The 24,392-nt window shown below is 41.6% G+C and overlaps 1 protein-coding gene across 49 annotated transcripts in view; it reads right to left on the minus strand.

The window, feature by feature from the left end:
- Nucleotides 1–24,392, minus strand: part of MAP2 (microtubule associated protein 2) — a 212,356-nt gene that overhangs the window by 83,811 nt on the left and 104,153 nt on the right. For 16 of the 49 annotated variants that reach the window (XM_079311140.1, XM_079311145.1, XM_079311181.1 and 13 more), the window contains one exon: nucleotides 9,332–9,391. The exons of the other annotated variants lie outside the window; for them this stretch is intronic. The gene's annotated coding sequence lies outside the window, so the exon portion shown is untranslated. The remainder of the gene's footprint in view (nucleotides 1–9,331; nucleotides 9,392–24,392) is intronic. 49 annotated transcript variants of the gene reach the window in all.

Consider the following 24,392-nt stretch of genomic DNA (forward strand, 5'->3'; position numbering starts at 1 on the left):
GGAGGCTCTGAGCTATGCAAAAAAACACACGTCTATTTGCCTGAACTTAGAACACCAGATGTGGAGAGTGTCACAACCCCCATCAGGCAAAATCCTAAAAGAGACTTTTTAGATCACTGTCAGTCATATTTTGGGGAAGAGTTCTAAGGAACATCTATGACAGATAATTTCATTACTTACTCCACCTCCAAATCTGTACCCACTGACTGCCTGGAGCTTCCATGTCAACCCCTCCCTGCTCCTGCACACATACAGAACTGACTCCCACCAACTCCCATGGGCTGTACACCACACAGGCAAAAGATGACCAAAGCTTGACCCTATATAGTCAGAAGACCAGGAGCATATCATACTGGAGGGTAAGACATGGTGCAAAGAAATATGAGAAGAGAGCTGAGCAGATGACAGAACAATCAGAATGCCATTAGCCTTGGTAAGCTCTATGCAGCCCATTTTGATACTGATGGCCCACAACACAGTGTCTGTGCCAGTTTAGGCCAGAAGAATCAGCTCAGACAGCCCCTTGGCTCAATGGCATGATCTTTTATTGCTTTTCCTCCTCCCCTTCTTTCTGCTAATTGCAGTTATCATGCCCCCATAGAGTTGCAAATAAGAGAAGAATAATGCTTATGATCATCCAAACCTCCCACTGACAAAAAACCACTGTGTTTAAGAAAAAGCTTGACTTATCCTTCATAGACAGGGATTTACCAGATTAGTAACATTAGAAACTTTTTTAAATAAAGAGATTTCCATCTTATTATGCATAGACTGCTAAGACCATGATTGTCTTACGTCTTCTATGGATTATTGTTATTATTTTCTGGTAATTTGTCTTTTTCCATTAGGCATTACCTGCATAGTCTTTGCTAAAGTTGATCAAGGGATGAAAAATTTCATGCACCAGTGGAAGGGCCTTCAAGATTATTTCACTCAAAAAGAGATTTTCTTCCTTGTACAATTGTGGTGGAATACAGGTATTCCTACAACCACAAGGATCTTTAGAAAGACAGAGCAGTTTTATGGTTAAGGCACTGAGATCCAAGACTAGAATTAGTCCAGGACTCTGCTGCTTACCTGGCACTATTGTCTTGAATTTACAAATAAACAAGCCCATGCTTCAGTTCTCCCAGCTGTGAATCATATATTACAATATTCACACAGAGTGTAGCATGCCTATTTATGCTGCTAACCCTTCAAGGTCTTCCACATCTGCAAGGATGCCCTGGCTCCCAAGGAAAACCTTTGGATACAGGTTTCAGAAAGTTTTGCTCAAGGAAGGACATTTATCAGACACAGCATCTACCTGAAGGCAGTATGACAAACTCAAAGCCACAAAAAGGAGACTCAAAAGGAGGGACAGCAACACTGGCCACTGACACCAGAGCCTGAGAGTCCTCCAGAGCACACGGGGGAAACAGAGGGGTCTGGGGCACTGTGTGCCTGCTGGACAGCTCTGGGGACAGAGGCTGTCCTGAACTCTGGCTGAAAGGGAACCTGATCCCTTAAAACTCTTGGTTATCAGCCAGGACTGACAGAATAGCCACAGTTTAAAATTCAGATGTGAAGCCTCTGACAAAGGTTGCAGCCGACAAACTACATTAAGGAATCCCTGCTGTTAGTATTATCATAGAAACAAACAAAAATGCAGACTCTTATTTCAACTCCAGGCTGCTGGCCTGACCAACTGGCTTGTCTCTAAATTACTTCTTTCACAGATACTCCACAGCACTTCCCACATCTTTCCTCCAGAAATCTATATCAAGCTTGCTGCATTTCTTCTTCTGATGGATGCTCATTTCCAAAAATACTTGTACAAAGAACTGTCTTTGGTAGGAATTAAAAATGTGACACAATATAGTGCCAGAATTCATTTAAGAAAACAGGAAGCACAAGGTATGCATCAAGTCCCTGACAGCAATCTGCCTCTATATATACATAACAGGTCCTTTAGATTTCTCCCTGATGTTAAACCAGTATTGTAAACTGCCTGGTTGATTCTGCCAGTCACCTTAGCTTAAGAAACATGAACACACAAGCAACCCACAAACTCCTTATTTCTCTTACACTACTTGTGCTCCTTTTTCCTGTCTCTGCCTGTCTGCTGTGTCTATCCACACTCATAATTGTCAATCACACTGGCCAATTTCTACCACGGTTGACAGAAGGTTCTAAGCTCCTACCTACCACCTTAGGAAATCCACAGATGGATAAAAGAGAGGGAGGATAAATGCCTCTACAAAGGAATAAAACAAGAAGAGCTCAGACTGTATTTCTCCTGTCTGGCAGTATCCTGGTGGTCTGCACAGTGGATGTGGAGCTCAATGCAGCCATAGCATACACTCTTTCTGGCCAAACTGTCTAAGCACACACAGGTTAAGGATGAAATAGGTGCTGGTTAACCTACACAAAGAGAGAAGTCACTGCAGAAAGGACACAGGAAGTTGCTGAGAAAATGCAAAGAAAATCAGGAAATCCCAAAGATCCAAGGAGCAAATGAAAATAATGCAGTGAAGAATGAGGAAAAACAACACAGGTAAGGCACAGTGGGTATGAAAGGAATAATCAAATGCTGGGAATCTGAAAAATCACAGTAGAGCATGGGAATCTTCCACAGGGAACCAAGAAGATGTGAAAACTAGCAGTACATGGCACCACAGGAAAGGAATATAGAGGCTGGAGAGATAGGGTGGAGAGACTGTATGTAGGCTCTCTAAGCAGAGAGCCAACACTGGATGCCACCCCACACTGACAAAGAGTACCCACTGTTTTTATTTTAAAAAAACAGTTCAATTGGCAACACCATTTCCAGCACTGAGCTGAACTCAAACCAAGAGAAGTCCTGACTTCAGGTATTTCAAAATATAGATTTACTCTGGAAGGTCTAGATACATTTCAGAACTGCAAGAGAAGGCACTTTCATGACGTAACCAAATCGTCCTCACTCAGGCCAGAAATAAATAGAAGTTCTCATCTTTACTTGATGGTTTTACTGATAGCTGGAAGCCAGTTACCTGAACATTCTGAACCTAGGGGAGAAAAGGGCCAGCAGGGTGGTCCAATTCTATTCTAAGGCCAACATTTACATAAGTTTTAAATGGAGCTGAACTATTTTGTCCATTTTTGTTACTTACTACTGTGAACAATATGCAGAATTAGAGCTGCATTACTAATTAGGCTTTTGCTGTATTTGGGAAAACAACATTCCCAATGGAAACCATACAAAAACAGCTGATAAAAACAAGAGGTGAAGCTGACCTCCTGTATTTTACAACTCGTAATGGAGTTTAAATTGAAACAAACCTCCAAGTAAAATAGGATTTGATCCCTTGCAGGCTGCATATCCTATGAGGACACAATTTCCCAGCATGAACTGTGGAGTCTCTAAGGTACTAATTACACTGGCAAATACAGTCTCACCAGTGTGTCCTTTCTGGCTGCTCACAGCTCCATGCCTCTGTGGAGATTTGGCTGTAAGCTCCTTGGGGTCTGGAACAGCTCTGCTGTTTGAGCACACAGCATCTAACACAACAATGATCTAATCCAGACTTGGACACCTAGTTATTAATATTATGATAGCTACAGCAATGAATCATGTAGCTTTCAGAAGAATCACAGCAAAAGCTGTTGTATACAGTATTTAGTTCTCAGGCATGCCACCATTAACCTTAGATTCAAAATCCTGTTGTGTCTAGCTCTGTTTTCAGCACAGAGTCGATGTTCTTATGATTTTTAGCAGCCAAACTGATGCAAGAGTAAAAAAAATATACATAAAAAGCTGTATAAAAAAGAAAAATATTTTTTCTTGCCCCAAAGAAGTTACTAGTGAAATAAGAGTATCAGGGAGATGTTATTAAGAGTACATTGCAAGAAACTCATAGAGATGCAGGTATGAGCAACATTAGGAATTAGTCATTGAAGCAGGACTCCTAATCAAAGTGCCTTGCAATTTACCCCAGATTTCCCATACAAACATGGCAAAAGGCAGAACAACTGGCAATCTTTCAATAATGCCCTGAAGTATTCTGATGTGAAATTCAAAGATGATTTGGAAAACAACAGAGACAAGCCATGTGAGGATCTCACTTTTCATATCAAGACCTCACTTGAACATTAATTGCATGGTGTATTATACCCCCCTGCCTGTTTAATTATTCCAGCTGTCCAAAATGTCATGGCTAGAGACTGGAGAGAATTATAACTTCCTGCTTCAGAAGGGACAAAAGCCTCTGAGAGATTAAAAATAAGAGAAGAAAAAGACTCATCTTAACGATGACAACTACTGTATTTTTTGGTAATGATTATGAAAGGTTTTATCAACTATACTGGAAAAAACATTAGGATTCAAACATCTGTTCTTCTCATAAGTATCATTCCTCAACACAAATGCATCTGTGCCTCTCAAACTTCTCTCATGGAGAATGCTCACAGCACTTCCATTATTCCCACTATCTCTTTCAAAAGCATGTTTACTCTCATACCTGTTTAACTCCACTTAAAGAAGGTTTAACCCTAACACTGAACTTACAAGCTGCATTGCTTAGGAACTTGTGACTTGCATTATGAAGCTATTTACAGGTATCCTGTGAAAGAGGGGCTGACATGCACCACTCAGCAAGGACTTTTGGAAACTGAAACTGTAATTTTTACAAGTGTGAGCAATTTCTTTTTCATATAGCTGTAAAGCTATAACCCTTAGCAAGACGATTAGTTTTCAAAACGATGCTCACAGCAAAAATTCAACCACCTTTAGAAGAGATGAGCTTCTATTCCATGGCGTTTTCTTTCCCTCCATGTCATCCAGGGGACAAAACTCACAATTGTGAGAACTCAGCATTAGCACACTGAACTGCTTCCTGAGGTTCAGGAAGGATTATGTTGACCTGACTGCTGCAGACAGAGAAACAACTGCTGTAAGTGTTCAAAAAACCAAAATGCAGCTCAGCAACTCACCATCACTTGCTTAATTTTGCCTCTCTATAAAGTCATTTAAGTACTGTGCAGAAATGGAAAAGTTCTGTATTGGGGTTGGCTGCTGATCCTGACAAAGGAATCAAGCACAAGCTGCTACACACGGGACAACTATTTCCCTTCCTTACCAATCTCTTCCTTGAAATTGAACTCTGTGACTTCACAACAGAGGGGAAAGGAAGGATGACATTTCCTTCTTCCTCTCCCCTCCTGGTCTCTGGTCTACCTCTTGCATCCATAGAGTTGGGAAGAGGCAGGTCACCTGTCTGTCATTTTCTGCCTGAATTGCTTTGCTTCTTGGCTGTAAACAGGTTTTAAGCATCTACTAGTGACTCAGTATTATTACACAGGAGTATTACTAACACCACCACTGTCATCAGAATGATTTGACAGTAACAGAGGATATTCTGTGTCCTTCCCACTGCTTGATGATCGTGTCTGAATCCTTTCAAAATGTAGCAAATTCTACTTTTTAGTTCACAAACACAAGTAACAGAATATTCAAAACAGCTTGTGTTCAAAATGGGTGTTTGCAAATGAATGATGTGCAGATAATGGCTATTAAGATAAGCAGAAGAAAGAAGGGAAGAGAAGCTGATCACAAAATTGATGACAGCCCTCCTATCAAACGAGGAAAGAGGTAGATTGATGCTAAGTGATAAACACAAAGGAGGAAATCACAAAGGCTACTTTGTAAGTTTTACCCAGAAGCTAAAAGTTTCTTGTAAGTGAGATTGTAGAACAGCCTACTGGTTGGTAGGAGACTGTTTTTCAGAGGAAGGCTGATGAAGGAGGAATGGATGCCCCACTGGCTGTGACAGTAAGTGTGCCAAGAGCCTCCTACAGCCCCATGTCATCCCATCCAGGTAGGGATGCCTCAGTGCAGCCCTCCCAATGCCAAGCAGGAGACACTCAACGTGCATGGGAATAGAGAAGACAATGCCAATAACACCACTGAGCTCCACCTTGCAACTCTGCCCAATTGCCAACTTTCCCTAGTGCTACAACAGTCACTGCAAAACAAACCAACCCAAAGTAAGCAAAATAAAAAACTAGAACATCTCTAGGATTTTTTACTCTTCAGAAATCAGGCAAACATTTCTCCTGCAGCTACTACAAGAAACCCTTCTAGTGAGGATCAGTTCATATCTCTTTTCTGAAAACTTTTCTAATCATTCTTCACTGACATCTTTCTATAAAATATTAACTTTCAATCATTGATGAGGGAAATTTCTAACCCTAAACCAGAAGCTATGGTTTACGTATGCTCTTTACAAAGTTCATCCAAGATGAGCCTGTACCCAAAGAGGTTCCAGCCTAATTGAACAAAGCATCAATACACAAATGTTTTCCCTGAGTACACTGCATGCTCAGCTTGACCTCCTGCTGCCCTCAAGGCTCTGTTCTGCATGGCTGCTGCCAAGCTCCATCCCCATCTATGTGCCTTCTCTTCTGAGCATGAGTAGATTCACAGTAGAAAAAGAAATTCAAACAATGCTCACACTCAAAGTTTTACTCAAAATTACTTGTAATCTCAATGTAAGCTTTATGAAGGTGGTAGAAGTTCCCCTCTCCTGCTTAGAAACAGCACCTTCATTATTTTGGGGTCCCTTCAGAAAGACAGTTCAAACACAGAAAAGCTTGTGTCAAAAGGAGATGCTGAGTTTGTTCACAATGCATAGGGGATCACAGGGCCCAGTGACCAGCATGAAGAGTCACTGCAGCAGCCCCAGAAGCACCAAAAGCAACACCACAGTATCAGAGAATGCTGCAACTCTTCCAAAGCTGAGCCCTCAGCTCCAAATGCTGCAAGCAGGCTGTGCTGACATCCCAGCTCAGAGGAACATGAGCTTTATCATCCATTCCTGATGCCCTCTGTGCCACCTTCCTGGTTCTGTTACTCCTCCTCTCCATGCAGCCTTGGGGGATGCTCTTATACACAGGGCAAACACATCTCCTTTTGCTGAGCCCCCACCTCCTTTGTCACAATTCAGTCACACACCTGTGACACATTATTTCCACTGCTAATTCTCACTGTTAGTTTTAGTCACACAGAGACAAAGGACACATGAGAGACAGCAATACTCACAAGATCTTACACTTGTATTTTATCTCCTAATCACCCATGCAGCAACCCTGTGAAGAAAATGCTACTTCTGATGTATGACTGTTTCTCCCTCTTTTCATTTCAGACTTGCCAACTTCTTAAACTGTCTGTGCCCTCAGAGCAGCATCAAGAGGCTATGGAGCACTCCATGGATACACTCCTTATTTCAAGAGCAATCATTTAGGTCTGTCAGTTAAGGGTGGGATCTGCAGAGACAATTTAAGCTTTGCACAGGAGACAACTGAGAACACTTTATTGCTAGTGGAATACTACCAATAGTGAAATGGCAGCTGCAATAAAAGTGCCTGTTACTTTAAGTCTTACAGGCTAATTTAATCCTTCATTTAGTACTTGCACTGCTGCAAGGGTATTCTGAGGCCATGGGAAAATTCCTGAAGCATGCAGGATCACTGCTTATGGTACTCCTCCTGCCTGGCAGAGGCTGGCAGGAGCCTGCAGGGTGCTGGACGTGCTGGCAGCCTCTAGGAGCCAATGTCAGGGCTGTGGTGGCTGCTGCCCTTCCACAGTTTGAGCCCCAGAAGGCAAATGGCTCCTTCCAAAATTGCTGGGCTGCCTGTGCTGCGCTTTCCAGGTGGAGGAGTAACACTGAAATTCTGTGAAACAACAAGATGCACCTTAACCCTCAGGCATATCATGTGTCTCAGAGACAGGGGAGGCTGGCACATATACATTTCATGTGCCTCCACAGCCCATGTCAGCCCTGTGGTGCCATGGCTTGTGAGAGAGAAAAATTCAGATATAGAAAGTCAACTGCATTGTCCCTGTGTGTCTGCTTTTTACAGCCTACAAATGCACAGAGCCAAAACTGATTCTCTGTTTCAATTTCCTTCAAATTCATAAATCCAGGAGAGACAGCATGCAGAAGTGAACTAAGGGGTGGCTGGGAAATTTATAGATTTATGGGCTTATAATAGCTCAAGTCCAAAACCAGCCTTGTAGCCAATATATACACATACAAGTGCACATGTGCATGTGCACACAAATCCCACACCATACATTATTACCTTTTTTCATCCCATAGTATCAGCTTGCCTTCCTTTAAACCTGTGCTTGATCCTTCCATATTTTCAGCACTAAGCATCCTGGCAGCCTCAGAAGCACGGCACTGACTACTCAAGAAGAATATGGGAGATTGATTTTGCTCACTGTTCAAGCATGATCTCACAGAAATGTGCCCTAAACTGCCATAATCCAGTTCTTTCCTTTTTCTTAGTAACAAGGCAGAGTAGGTACTTTTACCACCTGAACAGAACTTTCATACTCATATATGTGTTCATGCTACTCTTCAAAGGATGAAGAGTCAAACTCCTCTAGATTTTTGAGCCCAGAAGACACCCAGGCAAGGGGACCATCATCCTGTTATGCCTTACATGAGCTTCTACAGGCATCTCCTTGTTTTGCTTGTGCTGCAAGGCCAGAGCACTTCTCCCCAGAATAATGGCAGTATTACCCCCTGCCCTTCTCAAGTTAACTCACCAAGCAGAAGATTTGGCACCCTGCTCACACTGCATTTCTTCCTTATGTTTCAGATGTTTTTCAATTAAACTCTGTTACCATTTGCTGGAGTTCAGCATTCTTTTGTATTTTAAACTCATGCTTGTGAAAACAGCAACTATGTTTACTTGAAAATCAAGCTGAAATCAATACATGTGCATACAGAAATACTGACAAAACAAGTATCTGCTCATTTACATGACACACAAGTTTTCTCAAATGCTTACTTTTATTCTCCTGGGACAGGAGTCTGCTGAATGTTTTCTCCTTCCATAAAGCAGAAAAAGCGTTTCTTTGATCCAACCCAATCATTTATGACTCTGAAAATCTGGAATCATTGTGCTTGTGATTACTCTGCCAAATCATTCTCATCTTTTCTGTGGTACAGCTCAGTGCAGCAGCAGGGTATGACAAACCAGAGTGCAGGGGCACTGTCACCTCTCTCAGATGCTGTGCCTTTGCATCATCACCATCTTAGGCCCTTTCCACCAGGGCTGTAAGCAGGTTCTTGCTAAGCCAAAAGCAAGACAGCTGCTTTGCTTCCATCAGATGCAGGAGGCTTTTAAAAAAAAAACCTACTTTAAATACTCCTATTTTTAAAAATAGGAGTATTGCAAAAAAAGAAAGTAGACCCAGAATAATTAAATGTTCCAGGAGCTAGAGAAGTTTTCTAAAGCCTTCTTAGTTTGTTGAAGCAGCCTGTTTGTTAAACTGTGCTAACAAGTTAAAAGGTCATACCTGGGCAGGCAGATGACAGAATGTTGCGTCTGACTGTTAAACAAGGGAAACCCTCTGCTCCTACAAAGAAACAGAAAAATATTCTCACTATTTAGCATAAACTCAACACTGTAAGGGACTATAAAATGTCCTCACATCTTATGTGTACATTCCTGTCTGACCCTTTTTCTCTCAGCTTTATTTCCCAAGACTCCTTAATTCAGATTCCCTGTTATGTTCAGCCTGCCTTGAGATGACCAAGGAGCTGCTTGCTCCCTAGCTGGCACTGGCTCTGAAAACCTGTCCATCAGGGAAGGCAAACAGAGCACAGCACAATTCCAGCCACTGGAAGAACTGTCAGAGCTGCAATATGCAGACACACTGCTGCAGGGCAATCCCAAGCAGGGATGAGAAAAGCAGTTGTTAAAGAAGAACAGAAAGCAACAGAAGAAGAGCAAGAGTCCCTCACTGACTTTACATTAAGACACTTGAAAACAGCTGAAGATACCAAGGCAGGGAACTACAACAATTTCTTCTTTAAACTATTTTTCTTTAAACATGTTTTGTAGCAAAGAGTCTTAAGTTTAGCTTAAGTAACAAAGGTTACCACAGATGTTAGTGCCCTTTTTGTGACCCTCTTTAATCAGAGAGAAATGCCTGGGCAGTAAATGTAGTTAGCTTGCTGAAATAGCCTCTGCATGCCCCACCATACATCCCCTCTTCTTTCTCTAAGTCTTTGACCAGAGGACACTGGGGAAACATTCCAGGTGCAAGCAGCAGACAGAAACCCAAGTGGCTCCTATGAGGGAGAAAGGGGTCTCCTCACCACAGGTCCTTGAGTATCCTCAAGTATTATGGAGCCAGCTAGAACCATCACCTACATTTAAGGCTGTAGCTTCTCATGGTCCAGACACTTGTAACTTTTCTGACTTTAGTTGCTCAGAAATTAATTCCCTGTATAGGGTATCTGAGTCAAGTTAATCCTTCTGTTTGAGAGTTCACTGTTTTAAAGTTTCAGCAAGAACAGGGCAGGCATTCTCAGGAACTAGAGCAGTAAGAAACACATAACTAAACCAAATTAAAAAGAAGGATAGAAGGTAATGACAAAAGGTAAGATGTAAGTATGATATCAGAGAGGATCATAATGCATACTTAAAAAGGCAACTAACCTTAAGCTAGAGAGCAGTTCAGGCTTTTTTTTTATTTCCTGGACTGTCATCCTTTGTCACTGAATTATTCACCTTGTCTGGACCACATTACTGGCATGGGGTTGTGCTAACTACAGCTTTCCATCAGTTTGCCCAGTTAACATCCAACAAGAACAGAAGATTGCTGGCCTGAAGGGGGAAGGTTTCATATGGTTCTGACAGCAAATAAATAAAAAATTTGAAATGGAATCAATTCCACCTTACTGCAGAGGTTGTCAGGTGAGTGCACCATTCACTTACAAGCAATAATTAGTTACAGTAAATGAAATGTGGAAATGAGAATCCAGCCAGCATCAACTCCACCAACCCACAGGACAAAGATGAACATTCAAATAAACTAATTAAATTTTCTCTGGCTCAGCAGAAAGATCAAAGTTCTTGACAGTTCTTGGGTTCAGCACGTGGTATCCCAACAGCCATCTGATGTGTCACCACTGCAACACCAGGCCACATAGTCAGAACCAGAGCAGGTGGAACACCCCTCTTGGGAGGGTCAAGCACAGGAGACAGAGGCATTCAACAGGGACATTAACAGCAGGATGGAGACACCTGCTACTTGTATGCCAGATGGTCAGATCGTGCTTTTACCAAAAAGAAACTTGGCTTTGCACTTTCATTAACTATTCTACCACCATTAAACACCATTTAACACCATTCCCAGTAGTCTCTGCTGAAGGTCCACTGCAATAAATGTGATTTTAGCTACCAGCAGAACACCAAAAATACAGTCAAAATTCAGACTCCAGAATCGGGCAGTATTTTTGCTGCCCCATGAATTTGCAGGATTCAAGCAAATTATCACCATTTCCACCTCCTGCTGACAGGGAAGAAAGTGAGATTATTCAAAGGTTCTTCTGCTAGAGAACAGAAGAGACACCTACCCACACAGAGATGCCCACAATTCCTCTTTCAGGGCATTTAAACAAAAAGCAAAGAGTTAACATTGAAGTGCCTGGTCAGAACGTGGCACCACATATATCAATGGGAATTTCCACCTCCTGTAAGCATTTTCTAATAATCACAGTGCAGAATGTATTAGGAAGGGTTTCTTTTTGTTTGTATTTCTCCCAAACCCCTGTTGCTTGAGACAGAAATACAGAAGAACCTGTCCCAGTAAGGAATTACTTGAAACTGGCAGCATCTTTAGAAAAGCTTTGTGCTCTGATGAAGGGACATGCTGGCTTATTGATGCTCCAGAGCCAGGAGATGGCACTTTGGCTGCTCCAGGTGACACCTTCCACAAGGGACAGGGCACAAAACAGATGAGCTGATTTTTTCACTCCTAATGAGAAGCTGAGATTAATATTCTCCATCTTGGATATGGAAACCTCTGTCAGGACACACAAGCTTATCACAATGAAGAAAATTTGAAGTGCTGTCCCCAAATACAGCCTGGTAAGTGCATTCAGCACATTTTCTTTCACAGAAGTACATCAGACAGATTCTCTGTTATGCAGACTAACAAAGGGCTGGACAGCTCTGGGCTGGATGCACTGTGACCAAGCATCAAACAGTCAAGGAAACCAGCTCATTCTGGCTCTGCCATTTGTCTGTGGATCAAGTATGCTACTTCCTCTGCTGTATACATTAGGGATTGCCTTTTCTTCTTTTTGGTAAATATTTTGACTTCTACCTACAGAAACTGATAGAAAAATCCCAGTGTGCATATACATACACATGCACAAAGGAGGGCTGAGGTTCTATTTTATTCACAAGGTATTTTTAACTATTCTTCATTAATGTGCACTTACTCCTACTTCTCTGATAGAACTCTAAATACTGAACTATCAACAGGATTGATACATTCATACATTGTACTAATTTTAAAAAATATATCTATTTTTGAGGAGTTGCTTTCCTTTCTCACTTGAAGGTTTGTGTTTGCTCAAATACTTCTGTATGACCTATCCAACAACACATCTGTTCTGTAGAGTCAGTTGTAATGAAAATTGCAAGGGCTAAGTACATTTTCTTCCCAAGCTGTTCCACTTGCTCTCCAGAGAAAGGAGCTGTGCTGTTATCCTGACAGGTCAGCCCATCCACCTGAGATCCTGACTCTGCCTTGCAGATATCTATTAACTTCACCAATTTGCCTGCAGAAATGTACATTTAAGGTTATAAACTCTTCAGTCTGGAAGCTTGCCTTTTGCTATATATACCTCAAGAGCAAAATACATGCTATGATAAAAGCCTAAATTGCCACAAATTACTTTTCAGCATTTACTGTTTGGCCCAACAATGCTTTAAATTAATCCAATCCATTAGCACTGAACCTTTCCCCACAGCTTCTTCCTTTTACACTACACTCTCCTCCTCCTTCCTACTTTCTATGTACCCCATGCCTTCCCCTTGGCAGCAGAGGCTTAAAATAACAGACATTTTTTCAAAGGGATGCAAAAAAAACATATTCTGTTATCTTCAGGGCAGAATTCACTACACATTTGTTATTATTCAGTTTCCAAAGTGCCAGGGAATGAAGGTCAAATAGATCTGAACTTCAGCTAGCTAGGGTTGATGCAGAGAGCAAATATCTTTAAACCACCTCAGTTAAAGGAGGCAAACCAGAGGCCAGGTTGTGGTGCTGCAAATTACTGACCATCAGCAGAAGTCAGCAGCTTATCTTGGCTGTAGATGTGACCCTGAAATTCAGAAAGGACTGCAGTAGATGTTGCCTCAACTTGAGAATCAAGACTCCAGAGCCACACTGATTGAGGAAAAACCTGTACTGAGATTTTCATCACCAGCACATAACTCAGTACTTCTCTCACTCCTGGAACATGGTGCCTCTAAAAGCCAGCTTAGTAGTACAGACATGTTCCCTTTTGAGCAAGCTGATCTATAAAAGGTTTCAGTGATGCAAAAACAAGCAATGCTGATCATACCATCACAAATTTATTTATTCCAAAAACTACCACACTGCATCTGTGTTAAAAAGCCTGGATTACTCCCAACACTTCTTAATTCCCATTGCTTGTCCGGTGACTCATTTTCACTAAAACATCCACACCAAATCTTTTGATAGTTAAAAGAAATTTTTTAAACCCTGCAAATTGAGAAAGGTGTATTCATGGGGAAAAGCATCTTGGGGTTGCTACTGCCAGTCTAAGCAGCTCACAGTCATGGAGGTAAAGGAGACAAAGTCTGGCTTGGTTATGACTATGGGGAGGATGAAAAGCTGTCTCAGCATCCAAGAATCTTGGCTAAATGGGGCCTGAAATACACAGCAGACAGGAGACACTGTTCAATTATTTATAGAAATCAAAGTTAGCAGTGTCAGCACATTTGGCCTGAGAGGAAACAGTTTCCTGACCCTCTGATGCAGAAGTAACTTGGCTGCATTAGTGGCTGCCACTAAGTAAGGATTAAAGAATGGAAACAGAGAAGGACAAGGAAAGGAAAGGATAAAATGAGCATGTCAGTATTTTCACAATTTGTATTCAGCAGCCCAGCAAACCCAAAGGGGTTTGTTTCAGGAACCTCTGAGACAGAAATAACTGCTACATTTGATGGAAACATATGGTGTCTGGGTTTTACAAATGGTGTTTCTAATAGTTTTTCTGATTTTGTAACTAGCAGAGAAGGAAATCATTCTGATGACAATTACCACTGAGGCATTTTGTTGTGTTTACTGGCACAGACCTGTCATTAACACTCCACTTCTCTTAACCACAACTTACTTCCCATAGTTACTCACTGAAGATAGGTCTGGGGGCTGTTTTCCTGGTCTTGTGAAATTGAATTTTAATACATACTGCTTGAAAGATGCACCACCTGCTATTTTATATCTATAATTTATTGTATAATGAGTCCTATAAATCCTTATGATATGTTAAGAGACTTGCAAGATGGATTGCTGGCCTGTTTTTTTTCTGTTTGTCAGCAAAGCAGAGAGAGCCCCTGAGTTGCTCATCACCCACTTTGGCCACAGCTCAGACTGTCTCCCTCTCCTGAAGGATTTTACCTTCACAAGAAAGGCTCTCATAAGGCTCTCACTGCTAATGAAGATGCTGGCATAGCAATGTCCTACACCCTTCACATTTACTTTAGGAGGCCCCAGCTGTTTCAGACACCCATGAAATGGTTGTATGGGCAAAAGTTGTATCTTCACATGCTGGAGAAGAAAAGCTCACTGGAGATTCTGGACAGGGACTGTCTAATAGTCATTTAGTAAAACAGAAACTACCAACCCTGCAAGCTGGCAACCAAGAAAAAATATTTAAGATCTGGGACTGAGAAATCTTCCACCTGTTAGGGACACACCATCCTCACCACACTATCACACACATAGAAGATATGCTTGATATTTTCCATACTTCGGTCCAGCACCACAAACAAGACCTCTCACTGGAAACTTGAGACTTTTAAATTTGGGACTTTACATTCCCCCTACCTCTTAGGGCCAAGACAATGAAAAACACTACAAAGAAGTTTTAAGAAGTTATTACTTTTTTTTTTTTTTTTTTTTTTTTTTCCAAGTGAACACCAAAAGAAGAATAACCTACTTCAGAATACAGGTATTTTACCATATACATCTTATTAAATTCTGTTTTTAACCTGTCTTTGGACTTATAGCACTTTCCAAAACAACCTCTAGCCCTGATGCAAATGGATGCAAATCCAAGAGTGTATGTTGAAATCAGGCTGTTCCCAGACAGAGCTCTTGCAACAAATAAAGCCAGGATGTGCCAAGATTGCAAAGGGCTTTCACTCATGAGCAACAGACACAATCAACAGAGAAAATCAGCCATTGCTTTTCATCTCCTTACAAACACCTTGACAGCCAAGCTGTTGCAAACCAACAAGAGTCTTCCCCCTCAGTCATCACAGTAATTCAGAGGGAGGAAAAAGGCAGGGAGGAAGGAAGGAAGAAGATGACCTGAGGAGCTGGGATGAAGTGTCAGGACAAAGCGTTGCAATGAGACTGACAGCTGGTCAGAGCCACTTCAGCTTTGCTAAGCCTGGATTTAAGGATGTGCACATCTGGGCAAGCCTGGCATGAGCACACACTACAGACTGGCCTCAGGTCTGTGCTGTCCCACTCCAGGGACATATTTCAACCCAGCAGCAGTAAAAGCATTTTCTCAGCTGCTGTTGTTGAGACCCATCCTCCTGGAGCTCTAGGACACTCACAGCAGAATGAAAGCAGCACATGCTGCTCTGTGCTAAGCTCATTGCTGCTTTGGCTCTCTTGTCCAAAATTAAAGGTGTGTTTCCTTCCCCTACAGCATTCCAGGACTGTGACAGCTATAGCCCACTGATGGAGGTGAACAGACAAGGCAGATGGAACAACCACCTTCAAAAGGACAGCACAAGAGCCTTTCATGTTACTGATGGGGCTGGGCTAAGTCTTATGCCAGTAAGGAATTAAGGGCAAGTGAGACAGGGTTAGAAAGCAAGAACTGCTGCACTGGTATGGGTTCATCCTCTTGCTTGAGTATTCTTTTCTGACACACCAGTTCTGTTTACCCTAAAGATTTTCCTGTGATATACTAGGCAGATAGAAAATTTCCTCAGTACATCCTATAACCCAACAGTCAACTTGGTGTACCAGAGATGTGAAGGAAATACAAAATAAGACAAAATAAAATATATCACTTTTTTTAGCTTGGGATGATTTTATCTTTCTTATCATCTATGTGATATTATACAATTTAAGGGTGTCAATAAAACTTCAGATGATTGACTTGAAAAATATTGTCTTGAAAAATCCTTTGACAGGATTGTAGACTGAGAGACTTTCTGTTGGTAACAAAACAGGTTACTGTCTGAGACAGGACCAAAACCAAGTTCTCTCTGCTCCTGAATCTAATGATAAGGTTGAACACACACTCCCGGCATAACCATGATGTAACAACGGTGTGTAGCTCTATAATCCTGCAGTAACCAAGTGCAGCATTTTCCCAGTGTGCCAGTCAAAATGCTGGCAAGAGAACAGCAATGGTTCAGGATTCACAGCTGCTCTGGGACTGCAGGGAGGAGCCACGTTAGCCTAAGGCTAGTGCATGAGTTTCTGTCACCAGCTGGCTCTAGGTTATCTCTAATTTCAAGTGCACTGAAGTTAACTTTGAGGAGTCAAGTACAAGCTGTGCAGTAGCCTGGAAACTGAACTTACCGTGTGGATTTTTGCAGTGATATGGATATCCTTGAGATTAAAAGGCCCAAAGCACATATTAAGTGAGGAAGGCACATAGAAGACATCCTTGAAGGCAAGGCTCCAATGTCATGGCTTATATGCCACCAGAGACATCCAAGATAAACACAAATGGCATAAAAACATTGCCTGAAGACCTCCACCTGGGAGCAAACATGGCAGGGATGCAGCACAGGTTAGCCAGTGTTCCCCACCTTTTTAAAGAAATTTTTGTACTACACTTTGGATTTCTGCTTTCTCATTCTCCCCAGTTTAGAGCAGCACAGCTGAGCAGTACTGTTGCAGTACTGACCCCATCCCATGGCACATTCTGGAAGTTTTAGTGGCACTGTTTTGGAAAGAACCACAGGATCATACGAACTTTGCTCAGGATCAAAGACTGAGAAGTCAGTTTAACACATATTCCTGTAATACATGCAACTCCTATACACAATACAGCCACTGAGAAAAATCTCCCAGAGGCTTTAAATCTATTATTTCTTAATTCACCTCTAAGCCACTGATCTCCATCAGCAATCTGGAATGCACAAGTTACCTGTCACAGGGGAAGGGGAATTAAGTAAAGCAGAGTCTTTCAGTAGTTGAAAATACTGAAAAACAAAGCTTTTTGCTTGCTTTGTTGGGGATTTTCCAGACATCCCTTGCTGTCATTTCCTCCAAGCCCGCCTGAAGGTCTGCACCTTGAAAGTCCCTAGAAATGCCCACCACCACTCACAGCACATCCAAGCTAAGTCTGAAACACAGCATCACCTGATTTTCTGCTTGACCAAAATCAATGCTCACAAAAGCAATGTCTCTACCAGGCTGGGGACTGCTGAAGCAACTACACCTGCCACAACATTCCTCTCACCATGCATCCTGCTTTGTGGAAAAACCAGTAACCCGCTGATGACTTATGCAAATAAGCAATGCTCTATGCCAGAGACAACATGACACCAGAATCAGCCAGGAAGAGATGTTTCCACTGTGAAACAGGACTCGCCAGCAGTCACCTTATCACCCCCAGAACACAGGATGGGTGGCATCAGCACATCCACATCCAGCATTGTCCCCTTCAGCGTTTTCCCTCCATTCCACATGTCTTCTCTCTCATCCTTGCCCAACTCTTCAGAGCAGCAAACTCAAATGACATTTGCCTATCATCAGGCATTTGGTAAGAAACACCAATTTCATTTAAAGGTGATTGATGCTTCCAGGACATGGGTCCCACAAGTACCACAGTCATGTCAGTCACAGAGGTGTGACAGCAGGAAAACTGTCCAAATAGACTATAGTATGACAGCTCTCCAGTCCTTAAGAGCTTCATTCTCCAAACCTGGATCCCCTAAAAAAATCCCCAAGCTCTGGCTCTTATATCTAATGAGGAAATGAGGAAAATAGTGGCAAAGGGTTTCATGAAAACCCTTGTCTATTTGCAGTAGACTAACAATGGGCTCTGCTTGGTAAGTATTCAGGCACAGACACCTTACTATATGCATGTAATAAATTTGTAAATAGAATGTTTGGATTGAGCAGAGGGATGCCATAAAAGTTAATTTCAAGACAGGGTAGAGGGTCCAAAAGAGACTGTGGGTGCTCCTTGAGAGGCTGTAAAGCCCAGGCTTGAATCTTCTCTCCAAAACAGATCTGTAAACAATTTCTACTCACAAAGTTTATACAATTTTACCCAGCAAGTATGACACCTTCCACTTCTGTAATTCATAAGGAGTCTGGAGCCCAGTTCACAGCAGAAATCTTCAATCTCCATCCTCCTGGGGCCTCACAAACATTTATTGCCCAGCTCATCCTGCACAGGCTCTGCAGGATCTCATCACACTCCTCAACTGGGTTTAGGGCTCGTGGGCACTTCAAGTGCATCCTTTCATTAATCCACTCTGCCTGTCTGCTCTTACAAGAAATCCTTCTTTATTTTCAGGACTCTTTCCACATACAATGCAGGCAGCAGAGCTGGAACAAAATAATGTGCCCATGAATACAGCTAGACACAAGTCTTCCTGTAACCACAGGACTATTAACTTTTTCTTTTTCTCCTATCACATTTTTATTAATTTTATTATTCTTTTACTTCTAAACAAATTTGAGCTATTCCAGACTGAATGAATTTTTCCTTCTGTTTTCAAAATGTCTAAAAAAATGCATTTTAAAATCAGAAAAATGGGAAGGAATTTTCAGGAATATGAAGCTTTTGAAGCTAATCCTTTGTCAAAAAAAAGTTAGCATTTTACACATAGATTTTTTTTTTTTCTGTTAAAAATCCTGTTAGAGTAGATAGATTCCATTAAGCACAACTTCCCACTTCAGTATCAACTCCAAACCTAACTCTGAGAAACAAGGCCTTTCTTACTTTCTCCAGAGACAAGACAGAATAAACTGACCAGCTTTCATCTGGGAGATGAGTTTGCTGTAAGGACTCTCCTCAGTAATATATATACTCAAAACACTGTTTATTTGAAAAATATGTAGTTCATGGGAAACCAAATGTTCTATATTTAATATCTTAAGCTATAACTCACAGAAATCCAATTCAGCAGAATGTATGTTACTCAAAAACAGGGCAAGTTGAGGTCAAGCTGAGGCCAGAGTGCCCATAAAGAATACACACTTCTGTGTCCTTACTGAGGTTTAGGGGTTTAGAAAAATAGGTGTGTTTTTCTTTTAGAGCACTCATTTCACATAGCTTTGTTTACTTTAATAAAATATTCACATTTTTCGCAAAGTTTAAAATAACTAGAAGCTGCCAGAAGTGGAAAAACACTATATTGTGAGTTCAGGAGGAACTATTGTGCTTTTTTATCCCCCCACATAATTAAAAAATAACACAAACTCATAACTACTTTTTTGTAAGCCAGAAGCTGTGTGGATGTTCCTGCAGCAGCTTGAGGGCTCAAACACCTTAAAGACATCAGTCCCACCTCCTCTTTTAGTGAAGTACTCAGTTCAGCTGAGCCTGGAGCTGCAGGGTGTTCAGCTTTTAGATCTGCAAGTCTAAAGGCAGCTTTTTGCAAATTACAAAGGCTTTGAGCATCAGGTGGCACGGGCAGGTGAACACTGATCTATTGAGGTTTCACCTCCTCAAGGCTTTGCCATCCTGGGGCAGGTGGATATCTGTGCCATGGGGATGCAGCAGTCAGCAAGTCAGATCCTGTTTGATCCTGACAATTCCCAACACAGAACTAATTAACAGCTGATAACATTGGGACATAAGACTAGGGCAAGATGGAGCAGTGAAATAAACACCAGGGGAAGTTGAAAGGGTCCTGGTGCACTCTTAAATCCCCACTGTAATATCCCCTTTCCTATGAAAATCCTGGTGTCAGTGACTGGACAAAATCAAAAAAATTCACCAGGAACACTAATAGCCAGCACTGCAGTAGGCACAGATTATACTGCCAGCCAAAATGCTCCTCCTTCTAATTTTCTATCACCCTTTCTTTGATAATTCCCTTCATTTATTAACAGCTCTAAAGTGTGTTCCACTACTATACTTTAATTTGCTTTTGACTAAGCAAGCAGGCAGTGCTAAGGAGATGAAAAAAACATGGGGTAATACAATAAAAAGCATTAACCTGCCTTATTTGCTCCCCTAAAAGAACTGTATGGTGCAACTGAAAACATTTAGCAAGTGGAAGCCAACAAGAAAAGCTGGGCAATTACAGATTCCTAACTTGAAATTAAATTCCCATAAAGAAAATTACAATTCTCTCTCAGCACCACATGCTTCTGATTGTATCAAAATGCATTAAAATAACAACGCTGTACCCTAAGTGGACCAATCTTGGGAAATGATTTACATGGTGAAAAGTTGCACTTCACTTACTGGAGACTATGTAAGTACCAGGCTGGCATCAGTTACTTACAGTGCCGTGCTTTCTCCAACAAAAGCTAACGCTGATTGCAACACTTTTATGAAGATAAAATGAGTCAAAAATAGTATTTTGAGCTTAAGATTATGTACTTTATGCATCACAGCAAAGTCATTAACACCTAACACCAGTTGGAACAATTTTAAAATAAATATTCTATTCCCTAATTCACATAGCAAACTTGTCTCTTTTATAGAGCTAATATGTAAAACTTGTGGGTCTTTCAAAGCAGAAGGCCATTACTCAGAAGCACATAAAAGCTTCCTCAAAACCCTATGCTTTGTTACAGAAATACCTGAATAAATATTAAGGGAAATGTCTAAAATCAAAGATTACTGACTCACTTGAACACAAGAGCTGCAGCCTTCAGTAACAAAGGATTTGGGATACTGTAGCACAACGATGAGTCATATATAGTGGGAAGACTTGAAGAAAACTCAGTTATATAGAGACCAGCATTTCTGCCCTCTTAGAAGATACTTTTTTTTAAATTCCAAATCCACACTTTCGATTTCACACATTTGAAAATGGTTTCCAAGATCTGGAGACACATTACAGAGCTGTTTAAAATAAAAAAGCTGTTTAAAAACATGTGGACAACAACAAAGAACACAATGAGGAGAACCTCAATTTCTACACTGATGCATTTGCTAACAAAATTCATGCTTTCTATTTTGAGGCTATTACAATTTATAATCCCACCCTATAGCTCAAAAATTATTTCCATAAATCCAAAGATATAACAGATCTCATTACAAGAAGAGGATGATCACATTGCTTAACATGATGCCAGAAGTAAAGGTTTTACTTTCAACCCCAGAACTGTTGTGCCCTTTACATCACATGCAGGAGGATGTGATGACACTTGGCAGTTCTCAGTCCAAAGTTCAGGGATTGATCCTGGGTAAGCAGCTGGCAGGCAATGAGCTCTGCTGAGGGCAAACTTCTGTGCTAGAGAAACACAAGCAAGGTCTGTGATGCATCAAAATCTTTTCAGCCAAGAGGAACAGCAAACTTCCATGGCTGCTGTGCAAAGGCAGAAAGCTCCACACGCTCCCAGAGCTGAAGGAGGCAGCTTTTCCTGTAATATGAAAGGAACCACCAGATTCCAGCAACAAATTAGCCAGACAGAGGCTGCCAGATTCTACAGCCATGGATTTCCTCTGTTGAGGGTACAGAGACATACAGTGTTGGAGAACCACTGCTGGAGCCAGCTCATACAGCCCTATGCAGGCTGAGCTCAGGCTGAGCCCCATCTCACTTATGAGATCAGCCCTGTGGTGCAGCCTTGGGGAGCCAAACCAACTCACCTCTTTCTGTTTTGGTACCTCAGGACCAGGGACTGAGGCACCCAAACTCTGAGCAAAAGGTTTTCCTTTCAACCACAGAGCCTGAAAGACTTCATTTTTTCAGCAGACTGGCTTTGAGTTCTCTATTCCACAGCTTTATCAGCTCAAAAATGTTAAAGCAAGTCCAGAGGAAGGACACCAAGTTGACTAGGGGGCTGGAGCACCTCTCCTCTGAGGAAAGGCTGAATTGGGATTGCTCAGCCTCGAAAAGAGAAGGCTTTGGGATGCAGTACCTGAAGGGAGCCAACAAGAAAGACCACCTACAAGAGCATCAAGTGACAGAAAAGGGGGAATGGCTTCAAACTGACAGAGAGGAGGTTTAGACTGGATATTAGGAAAGAATTCTTTACTGGGAGTGTGGTGAGGCACTAGAACAAGTTGTCCAGAGAAGTTATTGATGCCCCATTCCTGAAGAGCTCAAGGCCAGGTTGGACAGGACTTGGAACAATCTGGTCTAGCAGAAACTGTCCCTGCCTAGGGCAGAGGGGGGTTGGAACTTCAGTCTTTAAGGTCCCCTCCAACCCAAATAGTTCTGTGATTCTGTGGTTCTAATCAACAGAGCAAGCACCAACAACCTTATAGGATCTGATTCTACTTATTTCTAGTTTATACCAAATGCCAAGTACATCCTTAACACACGTAGGCTGTGCCAAAAAGTGGGATCCATTAAAAGTAGGCAGTGCCCAGACTGAGAAAAGGCATCAATCCTTAAAGTTTATATCCCAATATAGACAAACAGAGGAGAGAAAAGGAAACTCCAGTTGATACTATGTACCTGTATTTATAATGCAGAGTGTCTCTGTAATAATATAACAACTTGTCCTTCGGCACCAGTGCAGAATATGTTCAGATGCAAGTTATACAACAGGAAAGTTATCATTGTTCTTCCATAACCTGATTCCCATTCCCCAGCTGTTCTACTACTGCCTGCTCCCTGCCTCTGATTTTTGAGATTTTTATGTGGAATCATTTTCAAAAATAGTTAAGAACTGTGTTGTATTGTGCTATTGTGCCCATTTTTAAATGAATTGAGGCTAAGTATGATAAAATGCCTTGCCTGAAAACATGCACAGGCTCTATGGTACATCAGGAAAGCACATAAAAGATTTTTGGAGTTTCAATCCAAGCTCTAGTGACAGAATCATTGTTCCTGCTTAGCTAGGGGCTGCAGTCTTTATATGCAGTAAACAGATCATATGGGCCACAGGCAGGCCTGAAGTTTATCTTAAGCTCCTTTAAAAGCACTGCTCATTATTCAAAGGAAAATGTGTGACCTTTGTGACATCTCTCTGGAAGGAGCTTTCATGTCTGCTGCTCTGAGATGATTAGAAGACATAGCAAACTAAGAAATGACAGTGCTTTGGCTGCTTCTTATTCTAAAGCATTAAGAAACAGATTTCTCTGGGTTTTGTAGGAATTAGGGAAATACATGAAAACAGAAAATGAGCAATGGAGTGGCAGGGAGCTTTGTCTGGTTCCTCCTTCCACTTCTCTTTTCAGATGCTAAAGGACACTCTTCAACTCCATATGGATCAAAAAACATTGACTGGAGATTAAAGGAGGAAACAGCCAAACTAAAGGTGTGGAAGGAATGAAAACCTTGTTCAATTACCTATTACAAATGGACAGCCACTCCTTATTCCACCTTTCCTCCTGGGCACACATTAGGACATTTCTCTGAACAGCACCTTCTCCACCAAAAATGAAGCACACCTGCTGCCTCATCACACTGGCCATGGCACGGTAAGTTTTCTCTTTCCTGTTGGATGAGAACCCAGCTGGGTAAGGAGGGAGAATGTCAGGTGAAATACATCCTGTACTTCCTCCTTTGGGAGATGGTCTGCTCAGTTCTAAGTGTGTTTTGGGGAAGATGCTCTTGTTCCTATGGGAACAGGACTGGTTTTGATCTTCCAAAAAAGCGTGATTCCCTATCCAGTGATGACATCACTGGATATAGAAAAATACAACTTTACCCTATTAGTTCAACTACACCTATCACTTGCACTTCTCCATGCTCACCTGGTCACTGCTCTATCTCTTCCTAAAGAGGTGTCTTGTTACCAGACCTGGCTTGGCTCAAAACAAGCACAGTGTCCTAAATGGTACAACTCTACACTCTATCAGATGAGAGTGTGGCCTTAAAGCATAACCTAGCTTAGGCAGAACTCAAAATCTGATCACCAATACAATACTTGCTTAAGGCAACAGAACTGTCAGTACTCCTGGAAACTAAAAGGTACCTGAACTGAGCCTCCTTGAGGTAAATCAGACAGTACTGGGCTTTCTTAAGGTTTCATTCCTTCAAGACTCTTGCATCCACATGTTTAGTGCCAATTTTCTTGTAGCCTCTAATACTGAGCTGGACCATTTCCCAGAAAACATATGCCATGTGAAGTAGCTCACCCCTACAAACAAATTAAAACAGTTTTTGAAATTAATTGCCTCTTGGCTGAGCATATTTTTTTAAGCTGTATTTTGCTCTCCTTGTTGACTGTCATGGTCTTAAATGCA

The sequence above is a fragment of the Erithacus rubecula genome (genome assembly GCF_903797595.1).
Source record: "Erithacus rubecula genome assembly, chromosome: 8".
Classification (NCBI taxonomy): Eukaryota; Metazoa; Chordata; class Aves; order Passeriformes; family Muscicapidae; genus Erithacus; species Erithacus rubecula.